The sequence below is a fragment of the Mustela nigripes genome, chromosome 3 (assembly GCF_022355385.1).
Source record: "Mustela nigripes isolate SB6536 chromosome 3, MUSNIG.SB6536, whole genome shotgun sequence".
Lineage (NCBI taxonomy): Eukaryota > Metazoa > Chordata > Mammalia > Carnivora > Mustelidae > Mustela > Mustela nigripes.
The window spans coordinates 137302880-137323215 of NC_081559.1; the positions used below are offsets into that span (position 1 = coordinate 137302880).

Consider the following 20336-nt stretch of genomic DNA (forward strand, 5'->3'; position numbering starts at 1 on the left):
CTTGCTCACTTAGAGTTTGTTTTCATGATAGTTTTAGACAGTGTCTACTGACATCCTACTGATAGATGAGGGTTTATCTCACCTATATCTCCCTACTTCACCCTCCCCTTTTCCTTACCTCCCCATCATTTGTCACTATTAACACTTCTACTGGATGCCTCTGCAATTGTAAACAACTCATTAAATCTCTACTTCCTAACCCAACAACCACAGCCATCAATCTCTTGACCTCCACTATAAATGATCAAGATACCAATACACCAGTTTTCTATCCATCTCTTCAACTCCAACCCATCTCCTTATTTCATACCTTTTATGTTATAAAGGTGGATAACCTTTACATCCTTTCTTGTAGAACCATTAAATCTCTGATTTGTCCATGAGTTAATTTTTGTAACTGAAAGTTCAATGAACAATTTAAAATTTACAGTATTATGAATATGTAAATTTTGTCTCCTGTAGAGCCAACATGTATGACTGGATTATATTTTTTATACAGATTCAATGTCATGAGCACTGTGCCATTCAAAGGAAACATTCCTATAGTCAGGTTCAAATGGATTCTCGCTTTTTTCTGTTCTACCACATGTCTTTACCATATTGCCAAGCTTATCAAAACTCTCATTCTCTTTAATCAATTAAATCTCCTTCTCTGGATTGGGAAACCTTGGTCCCTTGCTCATATGTGGACTAGTTACTCTTTATGTCTCAGTAAAATTGTGATTTAGGGATTCCATACCATTGATCTTCTGGTCTGGCATGTCTATCTCCTAAAGCCTACCTTGTCTTTTTTCTTGGTTTAGTTGGAACACTTCTATAAATCACTTTAAAAATTGGTGAGCATTATAAAAACAGACACAGACCAATGGGATAGAAGAGAGAGCCCCAAACAAACCCTCACACACATGGTCAAATTATTTTTAACATGGGTGTCAAGATCATGCAATGGAAAAAGGATAGTCTTTTTAACCAATAGTGCTAGGAAAACTGGATATTCCATGCTAAAAATGAACTTGGACCCTTACTTTATATTACATGCAAAAATTACTGGATCAAAATGAATCAAAGGCCTAAACATAAGAGCTAAAACTATTAAATTCTTAGAAGTAAACATACAAGGAAATCTTTATCACATTGAACTTGGAAAGACATCAAAAATATAGGCAAAAAAATTAATAGACATCATCAAAATCAAAAACATCATCAATATCAAAGAGCCCGATCAACAGATTAAAAAGGCAACCCACACAATTGGAGAAAATATTTACAAACCATCTGATAAGGTATTAATATTCATAATATATAAGGAACTCCTACAACTCAACAACAAAAACAACCCAATTAAAAAAAAATAGGCAAAGGAAAAAAAAAAACAGACAAAACCAAAGAGTTACAATAAAACCTTATATTCCAAACTGGAGAAAAAATAGGCAAAGAGTTTGAATAGGCAGTTCTTTAAAGAAAAGACATAAATGCTCAATAAACACAGGAAAAGATGCTTAACATCACTAAGTATTAATGAAAATCAAAACCACAATGTGATACCACTTCATACCCTAAGATGGTTATTATAAACAAACAAATACAAAAGTAACACGTGTTGGTCAAGATGTAGAGAAACTGGAATGCTTGTGCGTTGCTGGTGTGAATGTAAAACAGTGCAGCTGCTGTGCAAAACAGTATTACAGCTCCTTAATAAAATTAAACATATATCAGAAATTCTACTTCTGGGTATTATTCAAAAGAATTTAAATCAGGGACTCAAACAGATATTTGTACACCAATATTCACAGCAGTATTATTCACAATAGCCAAAAGGTAGAAATAAACCAAACTTCCATTGACAGATGAATGGATAAACAAAATGTGATACATACATACAATGGAACATTATTCAGCCATTGAAGAGATGACATTTTTTTTTTAAGAGATGGCATTTTGATACATGCTACAACAGGGATGGGCCTTGAAAACAAGTAACATAAACCAAATACAAAGGTCAAATATTGTATGATTCCTCTATAAGGTACCTGGAATAGTCTAATTCATAAAGGTAGAAAGTTGAATAGTAGTTATCAGGGTCTGAGGGAAGGGAGCAATGTGTATTTGCTGCTTAATGTTATAGAGTTTCAGTTGGGGATGATGAGAAAGTTCTGGAGATGAATAATAGTGATGGTTGCGAACAATTGAATGTACTTAATGCCACTTAACTATACACTTAAAAACCGTTAAAATCAGGGGCACTTAGGTGGCTCAGTCAGCTAAGCAGTTGTCTTCAGCTCAGGTCATGGTCCATGGCCCCACATTGGGCTCCCTCCTCCATGGGGACCCTGTTTCTCTCTCTCCCTCTGCCTGCTGTTCTGCCTGCTTGTATTCTCTCTCTGTCAAATAAATAAATAAAATCTTTTAAAAAATGGTTAAAATCATAAATTGTATATTATGTTTATTTTACCGTAATAAACAATTACAATTATATGGAAAAATAAAGTAAGCTACTTAGAATATTTTAAAATAATAAAGGAAAAGAAAATATTTTGACTTCTTAAAAATCTAAAAATCTTTTTAACTTTCCCTCAGATTTTATTGGTAATTTAGCCGAGTAGAGAATTCTAGGTTTAAGATAGATTTTTTAATCAGAAATCTGAAGACTTTTTGCCAGTATGAAGTCTAATGACAACCTGATTCTTGTTCCATTTCTCTCAAAAGTTCATAGAAATTTAGCATGGGCTCTTAAAATAAGATCTACCTATTGAAGACCTAAGAATTTCAAGATGGCCTTTTTCCTGATGTTTCGCTTTATTGTTTTTTAAGATTTTATTTATTTGACAGAAAGACAGTGAGAGAGGGAAGACAAGCAGGGGGAGAGGGAGAGGGAGAAGCAGGCTTCCTGCTGAGTAGGGAGACCCTGGATCCTAGGACCTTGGGATGCTTAAGGACTGAGCCACCCAGGTGCCTTGTTGATGTTTTAAATTACAGATAAAGCTTCTAACGTAAGTTATAGGCATCTGATCTGTTAAGAGATCCAAAGATTGGTTATGGTATTTAAAAACAACTCATTTGAGGCACCTGGGTGGCTCAGTGGGTTAAAGCCTCTGCCTTCGGCTCAGGTAATGATCCCAGGGTGAGGGAGCCTGCTTCCCTTCCTTTCTCTCTGCCTGCCTCTCTGCTGCCTACTTGTGATCTCTGTCTTTCAAATAAATAAATAAAATCTTTAAAAAAAATAAAAATAAAAACAACTCATTCTCACAAACTTTAGAGTTCTGCAACTAAGTAACCAAGCATATCATATCATTAAGAAAAGATCTTCCATACATATTCCAACAAAGAGTTTGAATCCTATATGGGTACTTGTTTCTTTTTATGCTGTTGTAACTTAGAAACAGTGAAATCCTACTGCCTAATCAAGCACTATAGATCCTAATATTAAAAATATATATATATCGTGAAACACCATGAAACTAATGATTGACTGAAAAGGCAAAAGCCCTGTTGGGGCTGATTTTATCAATGGAAACTGTGGAATATCTTTTGATACCAGAAATTTAATTAAAAGTAATATGTATTTTGATTTTTCTTCTTCTTTTTTACCTTAAATGGGAAGACTGTCAAGCCTGAAGGCTTAATACAAGCCAGAAATAATTAAACTATATACTCAAAGCTAGACTTTTGAGTAAACTTTTTTCATGTCCTTATGTTCTGAGCTCATTTTCAGTAAAAGGCTAGTGATATTAACTTAGCTGAGTTGTCTTCTAAGTATCTTGTATACTTAATCAACATTCCAATCCAGAAATTTATAAGCTGATTTATTTATGTAATACTGCTTTTGTATTACTTATTGTTACCAAAGAAACATGATCTTTTTTTTCTGCAACCAGAAAGTCAATGATGAATGCTGCTAAATGATACCAAGAAACATAATATTACTGATTATGACCTATTCCTTAATTCTGTTTACAATTTGTGGGTATTTTCAGATTGTTGATTTCTGAATTTGAATTGAATTATCTTTGCTCCATAAAGCCAAATAAGGTTTAGGACCTAATTACCTTTGCATCTCACAGGGTATATTCCCATTTCTGAATACAGAAATACAGCATTGTCTCCACCTGGGGGCTTCCACAATACCATGACCCTGTTGGTCCTTTGGGCTCCAAGCACAATGCATGCTTTTGTTCTGCAACAGTCTATTGAATTTTCTGCTGTCTGGATTTAGTTTCATTTGATGTAATGCTATTACTTTTTTTCCAGTGGTCAATGTTGTCTTATACATTTAGTAAGCAGTCAAATTACATTATTTTGTTTTATGGCATTTCCACCTGCTTTTGAAATCTGGCAGCACTGAGACCAAAGAAAGAAAAAGGGACAACTATCAGTTAAATGCATCCATCCTCCAGGGTTCACTGCATTTGGTACTGTGATTTTCTTTGTACCTATAGCCCTCCTTGGAAATGGGAATTCACCCCACCATAAACATAGACCTGCATCTTATTTTGTGTGTGTGTGTAGACTTGTAAACCATACAGTGCATCTCACCAAATCTAAAGAATACTATCATCTAAGAAACAGGACACATATGTCACTTTTAACATTTTATATTCATGTGGCACTTCATATCTTTTTTTAAAAATATTTTATTTATTTCTTTGACAGAGAGAGAGAGAGAGATCACAAGTAGGCAGAGAGGCAGGCAGAGAGATGGGGGGGGAGCAGGCTCCCTGCTGAGCAGAGAGCCCGATGTGGGGCTCCATCCCAGGATCCTGAGATCATGACCTGAGCCAAAGGCACAGGCTTAACCCACTGAGCCACTCAGGCGCCCTGTATCTTATGAATTCTATTTTATATATTTAATCACATTTGATCTTCAAAAAAATTCCAAGAGATGAAAATTATTAATCTTATTTTACAGGTAAGGAAACAGAAGCTCAGAAAGGTAAAGAGATTTGCCTAAGGTCACATAACTATTGACTGTCAAGGCCAGAAATTCAACCCAGCCTTCTGAAACCAAGTGCATGCTTTTACAAATACCTAGCACCTCTTCTTCCCTGTGGTTCTTACCCACATATTACTAGGGAGGCAGGTTAAAAAGAGAGCAATAGTTCATAGGACTCTCAGGTCAACTGTTTCAGCATCTCATATTTCAGATTAAGTGAGAAAAACAGCCCATAGCCTGGCAATCCACACCCTCCTCAGGGTTGCACCAGCCGACATTGTCAACATTATTACTCTCTATCATCTTGCATGCACTTTTGGTCTAGCAACTTTTTTCCTAAGAAATGTTAAAAATTTAAAATTGTTACAAAAATTTTGACCAAGTCTCCACTGTGAGTAAGCTACTTACAGAACACAAAGGGAAAAGAAAAACTTACATTTACTGAGAGTAACTTATATTACTTCTGTGGTTGCCATCTTTACGTAATATTATCTTAATTAACCTTTAATATACTTTCAAGATAGTTATATTCTCTTCCTTTTTGCAAACAAGAAACCTGAAGCTTAGGGAAGCTAGGTAACTTCCCCATTCTCATGACGATGTCCTGGGATTGTTTTGAACTTTATAGATTATTGTAATTTCAAAGCTAGTGATTCTCAATTTTTTCTTTACCAACTTTCTCTCAAGTTGCTTATCATCTAATTAGAGAAACAGATGTCCTCTGAAACTCTCTTTGAAAAGTAATTGTGAGGGGTGCCTGGGTGGCTCAGTGGGTTAAGCTGCTGCCTTCGGCTCAGGTCATGATCTCAGGGTCCTGGGATCGAGTCCCACATCCGGCTTTCTGCTCGGCGGGGAGCCTGCTTCCCTCTCTCTCTCTCTGCCTGCCTCTCTGTGTACTGTGATCTCTCTCTGTCAAATAAATAAATAAAATCTTAAAAAAAAAAAAGAAAAAGAAAAGTAATTGTGAAATAGCATTTAATACACATATTACATTAGAAATCCAGTGTAATATATGATAGAGTAAAGTATGCCTGTTCTAAATGCTACCATTTTCTAGGAAAAAAGAGTAGCAGATAATGTGGTATAGTTTAGGAGAGAACAAAAGCTCTCCTGCTTACAGTAGTCAAGAAAGTTACTTCAGGGAGTAAGCGGGATTTAAGTAAGATGGAGAAGGACAGAGAGGGTATTTCAAGATAAGAACAAGGTGTGGTTGAAGAGTGAACTGGGCAAGGCCGAATTTCTCAGAGAAAGTCACTAAAGGAATGAGTGTGGGGAATGAGGGGGCCACATGAAGTAGAGTCAAATCATGGAAAGGTTTGAACCTCAGCCTAAGGGACTGGACATTTATTTCACAAGCAGCAGGGAGAGATTTTTGAACCCAGGTTGATAGTAGTGTTTGGGGAAGGTGAGAGTGGGAAAATATTCATACTAGAGGAAACTGTGGAAATGGGGCAGAGCGTGAGGCTGTGTGTGTGTGTGTGTTCATTCAAGGTTGGGTGAGAAGCCATTATGAAAGAAAATTCATAGTACTTGGTTAAGTAGCTGAATGTGGGAGCGAGCAAGCCGTGAGTTCAAGATGGCTGCCAAAGCTCTCATGCAGACCATGGAAAGAACAGTGGTCAGGCACAGTGATCAGGGGAAGAACTATTTCAGATGAATTAATTTGAAATAATGGCAGAATATCTAAGTGAGAAAATCCAATGCACAGTTGGAAATGCAACACTAATTGCATGATAACAGATTAGAAAATGTGGCTTTAGGAGTCATCTGCATATGGATGAAAGTCTTAGGGATACCACTGGTCATGGCAGGAGGAAAAGGTGGAAGCATAGAGAAGGAGGATGTGGTCAACTTTGATTCTGGCTTTCCTCATTTCAATGCAACTTTCTAAGAGGTAACCCCACTTGTGGTGGAAATTATTACACATTTTTAGCTACTAAAACTGTTCCTCTAGCTGTGATGAATATAAAATTATTCAGAAAGTGCAACAGTGTGAAGGAAATAAAGAAGGGATATCCAATTGGAACGCTGAAAACTTTGTGAAATCCACACATTTCTTAAGGAAAAAATGAATGACTTTGTACAGAAATCATTTACTCTGAGACAGTCAAGTAAGATTTCATTTACACAGGAGACTTACCAGAATTTTAATTCTCTAAATCATAAATAATTTTGGAATATAGCAATGGAACAGGCAGTCCAAATAATAAAGTCAATGTTTATTACTTGATACAACACATATTTTCAACATAAAATTGGTCTCCAAAACATATAACGTGCCTTATTATTTAAATGATCTAAGAGGGGCACCTGGGTGGCTCAGCTGATTAAGTGTCCAACTCTTGATTTCAGTTCAGGTCATGATCTCAGGATAGTGAGATGGAGCCCGGCTGAGGCTGGCTAGATGCTGGGCGTGGAGCCTACTTAAGATTCTCTCTCTTCCTTTCCCTCTGCCCCTGCTCACTCTTCTTTACAGAAATAAAAAATAAATAAATAATCAAAGAAAGTGTCACGGTTCTTAGGTGCCCATTGCCTTAGTGACTTTTATTAGGAAAAAAAGCTCTAATGTACTTTTATTTTCTTAAGAGTGTGAGAAAAGTAACTCTTTATCATGAACATGTTACATCCTTTAAGTCTAAGTATCTTTTTTGTTTTGTTTCACATTTTTGTTTTAAAGAGGGGCTTACTAAATACTTTGAGAAGAACTTTCCCTATGTTGTAAAATGAGATTTTATTTTTTTTATATTGGTGACCACTTCTTTTTTTTATTTTATTTTAAAAATAGACAGTGTAGTTATCTTTAACCTCACTCTTTAATTATATTTATCTTAAGTCACTGATCATTATCTCAACATTCCCTCCATTCGTACTTATACAATCATTCTTAAGACACAGGATTTCTCTATCTCTGTTTCCTCATCGTTCACTCTAGTAGTACCATTTAAATGTTCCTCTTCCTATTTTCCTCTTTCATCATTTGTGTTACTCTTTTCCAAATTCCCTCATCTGGCCACCTTCTTCTGGTAATAAAGTGTACAGAGTGGACTGTAATTTTCTAGGTCAAATCTTAACAGAGTCATTTAAATGTCAACAGGCACATTTATCAAATAGGGATGCCAGCAGTACTTCACAGTTCTGCAAGCCAAACAATAATATTGTCTACGGGCACTCAAATCTCATGCTTCAGGGAGTAAACTGAAGAGTTTGTAAAGAGATAGCAAAGTATGTCTTCCTTCCTCAGCATTCACAGTTCAGCTAATTCAATTTATCCACTTGGCTTTTTTAAGTGTGTGTGTGTGTGTGTGTGTGTGTGTGTGTGTGTGTGTTAATCTCCAGTTCTACAATTATTGGCAACTGCCATAGGCGACATAGAGAATTACATAAGCCTATAACCTTACACCATATTGAAAGTCTTTTGTCTGGGAACAAGCTCTCGTGAGCTTGTCATTCACAATAGGTAAATTTAATTTTACGTAGTAGATAGAAACATGCTCTTTTAAATTATTTCATGATATCCTATAAGGTGCCCTTCAAAATTTCAAATAAATTTTGTGCAAAATGATGAACTTTCAAGCTTTCTCCTGGGAATATTGGAATTGGAAATGTTTAAAGTAATGAAATCTGTAAAGAGAATATGATGGGCCTTAGGCTAGATTTTTTGTGTGTCTCTTGTTATCAAAGGCAGTTGTCATAATGATTGCATTTGGTAATTTCCAAAACAGTCTAAGAGAAGGCCACACTCCTCTTTGTGTGTCCTCTAACTAGCTAACCCCACCTGGTATCAGTCAGGCACACCCACTGCTAATATCAGGGACTAATTTTGGAGGGAAATACAAGTACTGAAAGAGGAATCAAGAGAGGTTCTCTAACGCAGGTGAGATTTCATCCCCCTACTCCAATCAGCATTAACCACAGAAGACATACAGTTTTTGTTTTTGTTGCTGTTCTTGGGAGAGGTTAATTTTCTTTGTCCTCACTTTCTTGTGTGGGGGAAAGGGATTTGATGGAAGGAGTCACGACTAACTCAAAGTTCATGAAGATTTTCTTCCTTAATGATGCCAACATGCCCGTCAACGCAGTGCCAGGTGAACTCAGCAACAGCTAGGGCAGTGGGGGGCTTATTTGATAGCAGGAGCAGAAAGTCCAATTAAATTGCTTTTGTGCCAGTTAGACTGATTTAACAAGCTGAATTTCCATGTTTGAATTTCCATCTTTTCTCCCATGCGTGACTATCACTGTGAGCAATGTGATTAGCTAAATCAAATATGAAATATGACAAATGCTCAAACCTGCTTGGGTCTGGTTTAGTTATGCACAGAGTAGAAGTGGTGGCTGGGGGGGTAAGAAGTTGTCACTTCAAAATTCTTGTTTCTGAATTTTAGATTCCAGTCAAAATCACTTGTTCTCATGTTCCAAAACATACCGTGTTTGTTGAAACAAGTCTTCGTTTTTTTTCATTGAAAAGGACTAGGTTAATAAATAGAACCAAACATGTAAAATACACACTGGCAATATTTAACTTCAAATTATATATTTGGCATAATAATATATATTATATGAACTAGGATAATGAATATGTGTCATAATTAGCATGTATATTCAATTCCATAAACTGATAATTTGCTGGTATTTAAGCAATCTAAAAGTTAGAGTTATTGAAAAAAGATCTTTCTTCCATTTCTATACTATATTTTAATGAAAATATGCTTATATTTGAGTTTGTATTCCTTCTCATAAGTGTCTATTAATTTTCACTAGTTATATCTATTTATTTTTAATACTTAAATGTTTTTCAGTAATTACTATGTTAAATTCTTGATATAATTCTAGTGAATATACAATGTTAGGGTTCTTTTAAAAAGCTCTGATTTTACATTTATTACCATGATATATTTTATTTAGAACAAAACATTAAAGCCTGGCCTTAATTAGTAGTGAGAAATGATACTTTTAAGGCTACAGATCCTAGGAATGATTAATATTTCTGCTTGATACTGCAAAGAAGGTTTTAAAGGTTCAAGAGTGCCAATTACTGGGAAGACCAAGAAATACAGCAGCACACTTTTTTGTCATTCTGAGAAATCATGGCCCTATTGAAAGTTTGTCTCCTTTGAATGTACTGTCAGCTCAGACTTTCTTCTCAGAAGGGAACAAAGGCACTGTTAGAATATCTACCACAATTTAAATCCAATTGCTCTGTCGAGTCCTAGATCTACACAGAAATTTTCTTAGAAAAGACTGTGGGTAACGCATTTAATTTTGCTTGTTGTGGTTGTGATCTTGGCTTCTGACAGTCAAGATTCTTGCCTCACCATGAGAGACATCTTACATCATTATATCCACTTTTTGCTTATAATGATGTGAAGTCTGGGGCTGAGAATAATGCCCTCATAAATGCAAAGAGGGCTCTTTTCCAGTGTGACTGGTTATTCTTCCTCTACTACTGGAGATTATTCCATTTCTTACTTATCCCAAACCTAGATTATACTAAGAGCCCCAGAAGTTTTCTGATCTGCCACGCTGGTGTTATGTTCACAATGTGGAGCTGTTTACTCCTTTTGGGTGGATTGCAATTTACACAGGTACCTTCCCTGTGTAAGCCCGAAAGCCTTTATCCTAGTCCATGGCCACATGCTTCATTCCAGACATACCCAGCCTTGTCAGGTCGAATCTCAGACAAACATCATTCAGACAGCTAGTGAGTGGTGTGGATGGAGCAGCATCAATCTATCTACTGGGAAAACAGAAGGTGTATATCCTACCTCCATCCCCCTTTAGGACCAGGAATGCATTTTTTCTTTTCTTTCCTTTTCTTTTCTTTAGGTAGATCGCGGTTGGCAGCTCCCACATTTCTCTTAACCAGGTTTCCATACTGTAAATTCAAAATAATATTTTATACAATATTTTCCCACATGAACACGAGACAACCTAATGAAACAGGCAGAAAGGTAGTATCAATTTGGGGTGAGGTAAAGGGAAAATAGTCTAAAATTTTAAGGTTACACTGCCTCAGTCAAATTCCAGTTCTGACAGTGTGAGCTTAGGCAAATAATTTAAATTCTCTCTAGTTCACTTACTTCCTTTATTAAATAGAATAATAAGGATGGGACCTACCTCAAAGAACTATTATAAAGTGTAAATGAGCATACACCTGTAAAGAATTTAGCCCAGTGCCTGCCGTGTAGTAAAAGTCTTGGTAAAACTTACTTGTTATTATTACATAGCACAAATACATAACAGACATAGGACAAAGATCTAACTAGGAGTCCAATTCTTGTTTCATCATGTCCCAGAATAACAGTTACATTTCAGATCTTATGTAGCATATTTTTGAAATTTGCAGTTCACTGGTCTCAGAAACCCCTCCTCCTAAGGCTCTTAGATTCCCACAAAGAAACTAAGTTCTAGACTCGTAATGTTTGGAAGTATCACTAAGGATGGATGCAAACACAGTGCTTACATTCATGTTACTGTATGGCAGAGAAATGTTGTGTTTAAGCATCTGGCATCTTTCAAAAAGTTCAGGCTCAGTACAAGAACTGTTAAAAAATACAAATTCAGTCAGTCTAGAGCTTATCTCTCACTTTGAATCTTCAAAGGACAGCCAAATCTGTCTCAACTAAATTCAAAAGAATCAATGAGATAGTACTTATCTCCTCAATGAAGAACACACAGACAGCTCATTTATTTTTCAAGCCTTCACTGCAATGTGCAAGTGTAGGATTTCAGTGGCTGCTAAGATTCTGAGTTGCTCTAAACCTTCCCAGCTTTCCTACACTCTCCTTTAGAAGGGCAGAAAAAAGCATATCAGGTCTAAGAATGTGATAAATTCCAGTTATTCCTCAGTGGTTGCTTTCTTGTATGATAAGTACCACAGTAGTATTAGGCCTTATTTTTAAAAAGTATAGCTTCAATTTATTTGATTTCTGATTAAAAATGTAGTATCCTCATGGTGCTGATGCTTAAATAAGATTACTATTCATCTATCTTTGGGTATAATCAGGTTTTAACAAATAAAATAAAACCTGCCTCTCAAACTCCTCAAGATAATTTTTTCAGCTTGTTAATGTATATCCTCCTAGAAAACACATACACACAGACACACCATATTTACATATAAATGTTTGTAAATTTTCCCCTTTAATGGGGTTTGGCATCATTTTAAAATATTGTTCCTTTGGAATTTTTTTTTATTTTGATTTTACTCAATACGTTGTACACTTTTTTCCATTTGGCCTTCTACATAAACTTAAATCCAACTTTTAATTGTTCAGTCCCCCAAACCATAAATTCTTAGCCTTATGCTTTTAACATTTTAAAATACGTTCATCCTTGAGCCTTTACTACTTTATTCTAATCTATACGGGCTCTCTCTGCAAGTCAATTCACCAATGAAAGTCCAACTTGAAACATTAAAGTGTAGTCAGTAATGATGTTATTCAGGTTATAGTAAACATTTTCAAATGCTTTATTCAACAACAACAACAACAAAATACCAAAAATCTATTATGTTTGTGATGTAGGAGGAAACACTTCATCTAAATCTTATCAGCTGATGTGCATAAAACTATTGCAAGTTAAACTTACATTAAAGTTATTTATTTTTCCAAGCATTATAAGGGAAGCATTTTGACATACAAAATATTTATCCCCTTTCTTATTAATATAATTCCATCAAAGCTCAAGGTAAACCTGAGAAATTAAAATATAAACAAAAGGAATGTTTCCATAAATATCAATAATTGTAAAAAAATGGCTTAAGGAGTAATGTGAAAACATGTCTGATTTTTCAGCAAGATCATTTTCATTTTTGCTTTGGAGAACAACTGAAAAAAATACAAAACTGTATATTCTAAGGCAGTAGAACCACATGATGATAATCAACACACGAGTTGTTGCAGCCATCCAGAACTCAAGCTGTGCATATGAACTCAGCTATTCCAAACAATCTGTATACTACGGGTGATTCTCCATCATGGCCTATTTGGGCCACGAGTAATTTATTAAGCAGAATTAGATTTTATTTCCAAAGACTGTTTTTCCATAGCATTGCATGCTTGTAGACACAATTCAGGCATGATGGATACGCTACTCCTAGCGCCCTACTTCCACAAAATGGAGACAGTAGCAATGTCTTTTAGCCAATAGATAATTTGATCTCTTGACAAATGATCATTTCATAGGAAAATGGATTTGGGTTTCTAAACCCTAATGGAAATTTAAAGTAAAATTTAAAGTAAAAAAAAAATTAACAAATGAGTAAATTCTTACTGCAATGACCATAATGTTGATGTAAGGCCAGAAAGTAAGGGGATTTTCACTATCTCTAAAATTTATGAAAGAGTATACCACTTAAATTTAGGCACACCTGGAGTGAATCTTAAGTGATTTTTGTGAATTTAAAGTATTTTATAAATTTTATTCACGAAGAGTGCCTGAGAGGAGTTGCAAAACAAATGTTCAGTGGATGAACAGGTATCTCTTACATATGTGGCTTTGGGTTAAATGTAAGGAATGCAAACAAAGGGATATGGAGAAACTACCCTGGAGAAACTAACTTAAACAGAAAGACCGGGGATACCTGGGTGGGCTCAGTTGGTTAAGCATCTGTCTTCGGCTCAGTTCATGATTTCAGGGTCCTGGGATCAAGTCCAATGTCGGGGCTTCTCCTTCTCACTCTGCCTGCTGCTCCCCCTGCTTGTGCCCTCCCTCTCTCTGGCAAATAAATACATAAAATCTTAAAAAAAAATTAAAAAATAAACAGTAAGACCTGAACAGGGGGAGTACATATACTCTTCAGGAAGGTGATATGTCTTTAAAAAGATAGCCCCAACCGTGTGCTATAAATCAAAGGGGAAGAGTTGGAGGAGGCAGAATTTGAAGTGGGACCTAAAGTGCTGGGATGATTTTGGATGTGAGAAGGGGAAAGGGGTGTCCTAGAAAAAAAGATGTCCACACGCAAGGGCACAAGTGGGCAGACACTGGTAGGGAATGGAGAACTAGGGAACCTTTGCGATCAGGAAAATGAGATGGTCAGGGCTGTGGTTGGGGAAGACCAATCTGCAGAAAGCACGTGAAATGTATGGGAAGGTGGAAAGACCATAGGCGCAGGAGGGGACATCCTGCAGGTCCCTGTAAATCTGGAGCTGAAGCTTGGAAACAGGTCAGGGGTGGTAATAAGGGTCTAGCAATCTGGAAGTCCTCTTTCTCTTTCTAGTGTTCATACTAGAGAAGCCTCAAGAAGAGCAACGGACCAGGACAGGTCCTGGGGGGAGGGTGATGGCGCGTGAAAGGCCAAATTCTATTAAAAAAAAAAAAAAATCCTTCCCCAAACACCAGCACAAGGTAAGGCCTATGGAAGGGAGAGAAATCAAGTTGTAGAGATCCCTAGATGATAGTGCTTCCCAGTACGCCTCAGGGCCACTGAAACAGACAAGGACCAAATGAGATCTATTTAAAACTGAGTGCATTTTGACTCTCTTCAATACCCATCTTTCTTGGCCTAAAGAAACTCAGAAGGGAGCCCCAGCTTTACATATACTATCATGGCCTACGTGCTTTTTTATAGGGTGTTTTAAGCTACTTTGTTTTCCTAAAAGCCCCTCTAACTGTGCCCGTTAAGGAGCAGACGGCTGAGGGAACTGGGGAGCCAGGTGATGTTTATATTCAAGTTCATCCTGTCTTCACCGCGCCCTGAAGGTGGGGAAAGGTCTGGGTGTCCACCAGGCGGCCTCGCCAAGGAGGAACTTGGCACAAAATTGTCCAGATCGCAGGGAGAGCGGGCAAAATAAAGCAAGCCAGAGTACGAATAGCGCCCCCGTGGGAAGCAAGAGTTAAGGCTGCCACCAGCCCACCCGGCTTTTCCCTCAAACCCAGGAAAGAGGGATTACGGGGGAGGGCTAGGGCCCCTGAACGAACCTGGAGGCGCTGGGAGGAAAGTCAGATCCCATCGGCGCTCCGGGTTAGTCCTGACTCCTCCGGGAAAATACTCTGGGCCCCATCACTCAGGAGCGATCTCCCTTCACCCTAGGTTCCCGGGGTCAAGTAGCGGGCCCCGTGTCAGGGTCGCGTCAGGGCGGGCGTGGGGAGAGCCCAGCAGCTGGAAGCACCAGGGCCCAGGGAATCCCACGAAGCCACCACAGCGCTCGAACGCGGGGCGTCCCGGGCTTTCCCCGCCGCCCAGTGCGTGGCGCCCGCCGAATGCGGACCCTCCTGCCCCGCCGAGCGGGAGCCACCGAGGGAAGCAGGTGGGTGTGGAGCCAGGCCCGGGGCCCGAGGGAGCAGCGGGCGCGCCGGAGGAGAGGGAGGCGCCCGCCGAGGTGTGGGCGGCGCCCGCCCGCCCGCTCGCCCGAGCCCCGGCCGCGCCCTGGGCTCGGGGGCGCTGTCCCAGGGCGAGCGCACAGCTCCCGCCCCGCGAGGCCGAACCGGGGCGTCCCCGACGGTGCCCGGCCGGCAGCTCAGCCCAGCCACCCGGGCCCGCCGCCCACCTCGAGAGCCGCGAGCGCCTGGGAGGAGGAGGAGGAGGAGGAGGAGAAGGAGGAGGAGGCGGCGGCGGCGGCGGCGGCGGCCCCTTCAGCCCGCGGGTGCGCGGAGCGCGGGAGGAGGCGGAGCGCGAGGCGGGGTGGCCGCGGGCGGGTGTGCGCGCCGGCCCGGCGCCCCCGAGCGCCCTGCCTCGCCTCCCGCGCCCAGCCTCTCCCCGGCTCCGCCACAGACACACACCCACCAAGCACCCACCACCCTCCGCCCCCGCCGACCGCCGCCGCCTCTCCGCCGGCAGCCCGAGCGAGCGGCAACTCTCCGGCCCGCGCGGCTCGCCTTCCCGGCTCCTTCCGCGCGGCGAGCTCAGCCCCGCTCGATTTTTTCCTTTTCTATCCCAGCCCTCTCCTGTCTGGGCGGCGGCGGCGGCGGCGGCAGGGGGATGGGGGCCCGCGTGGGGAAGGGGGCGAAGATCGATGAAGATTATTGTTCTTTTTAAGGATACCTTAGCTTCCTCCCGCCGCCTCTCCTTTGAGCTTTCCTGCTAGAGACCGTGAACAGAGTCAGGGATGTGAGGAGAGGGGGAAAAACGCCAGGAGCTCCAGCCAGCCGGGGAGACCCTCCTCTCCGTGGAGGGGAGGGGGATTTCCAGCGACAGATCATTGGCGAAGGGGACCGTCGCAGGGAGAGGAGCCCCGGAGGGAGCGGGGAATCCCACAACCCTTTGTGGTGCCCGAGCCCGTGCCGCCTGCTGAGCGGGGTCTGTGGGAGCTAGGTAAGTGAAGGGGCTTTGCTGCTCCCCGAAGGGGTCTTCCTTGTAAGAATGAATCATCGCGGGCAGCCTAGCCAGACTTGAGTTGCGAAAGGAATTGCAAACTGCCATAAGGCGCCGAGTGGACTTACACACAAAGCTGAAGCTGACTTAGCCCTGAGAGGGTTGTTCGTGCACGGCTCCGTCCCCGTGGGGAAGGCACTCCAGTGTTAGCCCCTGAGAAGGTGCTGAGCAGCCTGCCTGGGCAGGGATGGGGAATGTTATTTCCATCAGGCGAGCTCTTGTTGCCTTCTGTTCATTTGTTGGTAAATGCCACACTCACATGCACACACTTGTGGGACCGGATTTAGGGAGTGTGATGTCTCCGATGTATGAACAGTGCTCGGAGCACAGGGACATGCATGCATTTTATCCTTGAAGCGGTGCGCGTTCTCCGTTCTGTAGCAGTGTTCCTGAGAGGGAGAACCAGTCTCTAAGGAAAGAGCTTCATGGCTGTTTCCAACACACTCTGCTAGGGGACTTGGAAATACAATTGCCCTGAATGGCACCAAAAGACACCGACCATTTCCCTCATCATTTGCTTCCAAGGCTTAATGACCGTTTTCAAAATAGTGTGCTGCCATCCATTTTCTCGAATTCTGAGCATTTTTGTGTATTCATTCATAAAAATTGTCAGTGTGCAATATGCACAAACATGCCATTTATGCATCATTTATGACTGCACAAGTGATAGAATCATAGAGACAAGATTACACTAAAAACGTAGAGTGCTCAGTTGTACACTGGGTTTATTTCATGCGGGTTCAACATTCCTTCTAATCAAGTTATGCAATAATGTCAATATTTTAAGTAGCATTGCACATTTCTGTTTTTGCACTGGTTGTTGGATTTTGTTGGGATTTGATTTTTTACGCTCAACTCAAAAGAGAAGTAGGAATTTGTTACTGTTTCTAAATGTGTGGCTTTGTGTGGGACAGTGGTCTCTTGGTATGTTTATCAGTTCTCATCAACTGAGATACTACATTTCATAAGACTAGAGAAAGGTAAGTGCTGGTTAAAAATCCAAAGGACAGCTTGTCAATACTGCATAACTTCCAGAAGAGATTTTCAAAAAAGAGAGCAACATTTAAAAAATGACACACACACACACATACATATGTATAAAATAGTTTTGCTTTTTTTCACTCTTTAGAGGGTGTATGTCTGTGAATAAATATAAAGTTGTCCAAAACTTACTTATAAGACATGAATTAGATTGATAGACATCTAAACTAAAGAATTCTTGATTCTTAAATGAACCAAAACTTAAAACAGTTGAGTAATGTGGCCCATTATGTATATATATATATGTACTTTTAATTGCTGCTAGGGGTGGTTTTTTTTTTTTTAAGATTTTATTTATTTATTTGACAGAGAGAGATCACAAGTAGGCAGAGAGGCAGGCAGAGAGAGAGGAAGGGAAGCAGGCTCCCCGCTGAGCAGAGAGCCTGACGCAGGGCTCGATCCCAGGACCCTGAGATCATGACCTGAGCTGAAGGCAGCTGCTTAACCCACTGAGCCACCCAGGTGCCCCAGGGCTGGTGTTTTTTATGTAGGGCATAAATAATGAGCTTGCTTGTGTGGTTGTGTAGACTTTCTGAGAATATTGAGGGTACAGTATATAAATAACTTTTTTTCTCCTCCACTGAATAAAAAGTATTCTCTTCACCTAGAAGAATGAATATGCCTCCACGAAGTAAATACTATAATCCCCTCTCTCTTGCTGTCAGGCTCAGACCAGTTGTTTACCATGAATAGAATTTGGTCTAATGCACTCTTTTTCCTTTTCTGGCACAGTACAGACTCTTGGAGAAAGGAGTGAATCAGTTGGCAGTTCTCTTTGCTTTCTTCCTCCTTTTAACCTTCACCATTCCTTCTCCAGGGTAGTGCTTCCAAATCTCCCTCATATACAAACACACACACCGACTCCAAAAAAATAGCTCCATTGCCTACACTTTGAGAATTCTAGCATCTGTCTTTTCTTTCTCGCTGAGGTTTTTCTAAGTAGAATCAATCCATGTGTCAGTTTAAACTGTTTCCAATTTCACTTTTCTCCAAATCCCACAGTTTAACTTTCCAGGCATACATGTTTACTGAATATTCAGATAGGAGTAGTGAAAATTATTACCTTATCTAATCCTGGCTGTTTGGCTTTTAAAGTTTCCTTGTTGACACCGCGGAGCAACTGTGAGCATGAACTCAGGCTTCTCATTTCCAGCATGGTAACAAAAGTGAGACAGCTAGAAAAAGCACAATGGCAGGATATGGTTTCGGTAACGTTTCTTGGTAACTCAGAATAATAACCTGCTGAGGTCCTTTTTGCATATCTGGCTGTATATCTGTGGAAAATCATCATTAAGCATGGAAAAAATATTTTTTTTATTTATATCTGGCATTTTGAAATGGTATTCTGGGGAGATTGGGATATGTGTACATTCTATGAAAGTAGACCAAATTACTGGTAAAATGTTGGAGAGCTACAAAATTTATTCATTCTAACCTCATACATTTTTTTCCTTGAGGAATTATAAAGAAGTAATTCATTATTTGAAATGTGTTATGCCTTAGAGACTAAATTCCTTAAAGTTGATAGGACATCACATAATACATTTTAGGGTAAAAACGTAAGGTTAAGATACTCTTTTTACTTCAGAATATAATATTATTTGAGATTTGCTAATAGTCTTCAAGTGGATTTTGCATAAAATCACGATGCCTGTTGTTTTCACAAAGCTTTCAGAGAAGAGTAAGCATGCATTATAAGTGATTATTTTTTAAGTTCAGTAATTTTTCAGAGTATTTTTTAAGATAAGAGCTTATGACCTTGTTACTCCCAAAGTGATAAGATGAACTTTATAGAGCAGCACAGTCTTAAATTTTTCAGTTATATACTGTAAGTATCTTCATATTCTAGTTCTGTAACCCATTCTTGTTCAGTGGTTGTTTCCTCTTTGAGCTTTTTAAATATAAATTCCCACCAGTTCTTTACTACAAGCCCAGGCTGTCGAGCTAAAGGTCTAGTATGTGTGACCAGAGACTCCTTGGTCTGTGTAAGCCAAACCCTACCATATTATCCTTTTTTTCCCCTATCATATTATCTTTAAGGGAAAAGTACCTGTTCTTGTACATTGAATTTTACCTATCTCTATTGTTATTTAATGTCATATATCTACTCACTAACTCATTCATTAATCCATTTATTACTCATTAAGTGTGTATAAGGAGATTAGAATTGATTAGAATATAATCAGTGTAAAACAGATAGCAGACATAGTCCCTGCCTCTCAAGGATTTTTTAAAGTGTAGAGAAAAAAAACTTGAATATATAACTAATGGAAAAATCACATATATAGTTCAGAATCAGGGCTCTCTGGCATTTAGACATGTATTTAACAGTTTCATACTTAATAAGTTAATTAAGGCAAATCATGAAGAGGATCATGAAAATTTGTCAGTCTATAGTTTGGGGAATTATTAAAAAACAATAACAGCTTTTATTAAAGTGATTACTCTTTAAATTTAAATTAAATTAAAACATTATTATAAGTATTTATATTATATTTTAATAATTATATTATGATTTCTTTATTTATATAAACCAAATAATATTTTTTACTATTATTATTTTAGCAACCACTTCAGCTAGGAAATGTTTTCAGTGTTTTTATTAAATATTCTCACAACCACCCTCTGAGGAAGCTATCACTAATCCTCTTTATTATACAGAAATGAAAATTCAAGTACAGAGACGTTTCTTATGTAAAGTCACATAGGAAGTAAATGGTACAAACTTGAACTCAGGTATTCTGGCTCTACTTAACCACTATGATATTAAGAAGTATTAAGTGTGATCCCAAACAGAATAAGAAAAGATGTTTGCAGCTTCTAGATTTATTTGAAGCTCTGTCTTCCCATTAAAGGATATGACCATAGTTATGATGACAGGGATGCTTGGAATAGGTCAAAAGAAGAGACTTTCAGTAGGTAAAAACCCCAAAATTTTCAACATAATTTTAAAATCAGAAGCTAGATTACTGGAGGCTGATCTTTAAAAGTTGGGTAGACTGTTAGCAGAATGCTGAAACATTAGAAAGTACAGCTCTTAGAGTGACCACAGGG

General features: G+C 39.1%; 1 protein-coding gene and 1 long non-coding RNA gene across 2 annotated transcripts in view; one reads left to right on the forward strand and one right to left on the reverse strand.

Annotated features, from left to right (window-relative positions):
• Positions 1-1993: 1993 nt before the first annotated feature.
• LOC132013149 (uncharacterized) lies at positions 1994-15157 on the reverse strand. The gene is made up of 4 exons (XR_009402894.1): positions 14849-15157; positions 13512-13645; positions 10693-10802; positions 1994-2381 (listed from the first exon to the last, which is right to left on the reverse strand). It is a non-coding gene; the product is annotated as an uncharacterized LOC132013149 (long non-coding RNA).
• Positions 15158-15893: 736 nt separating this feature from the next.
• Positions 15894-20336, forward strand: part of KCNB2 (potassium voltage-gated channel subfamily B member 2) — a 399688-nt gene continuing 395245 nt past the window's right edge. The window contains exon 1 of the mRNA XM_059394708.1: positions 15894-16181. The gene's annotated coding sequence lies outside the window, so the exon portion shown is untranslated. The remainder of the gene's footprint in view (positions 16182-20336) is intronic.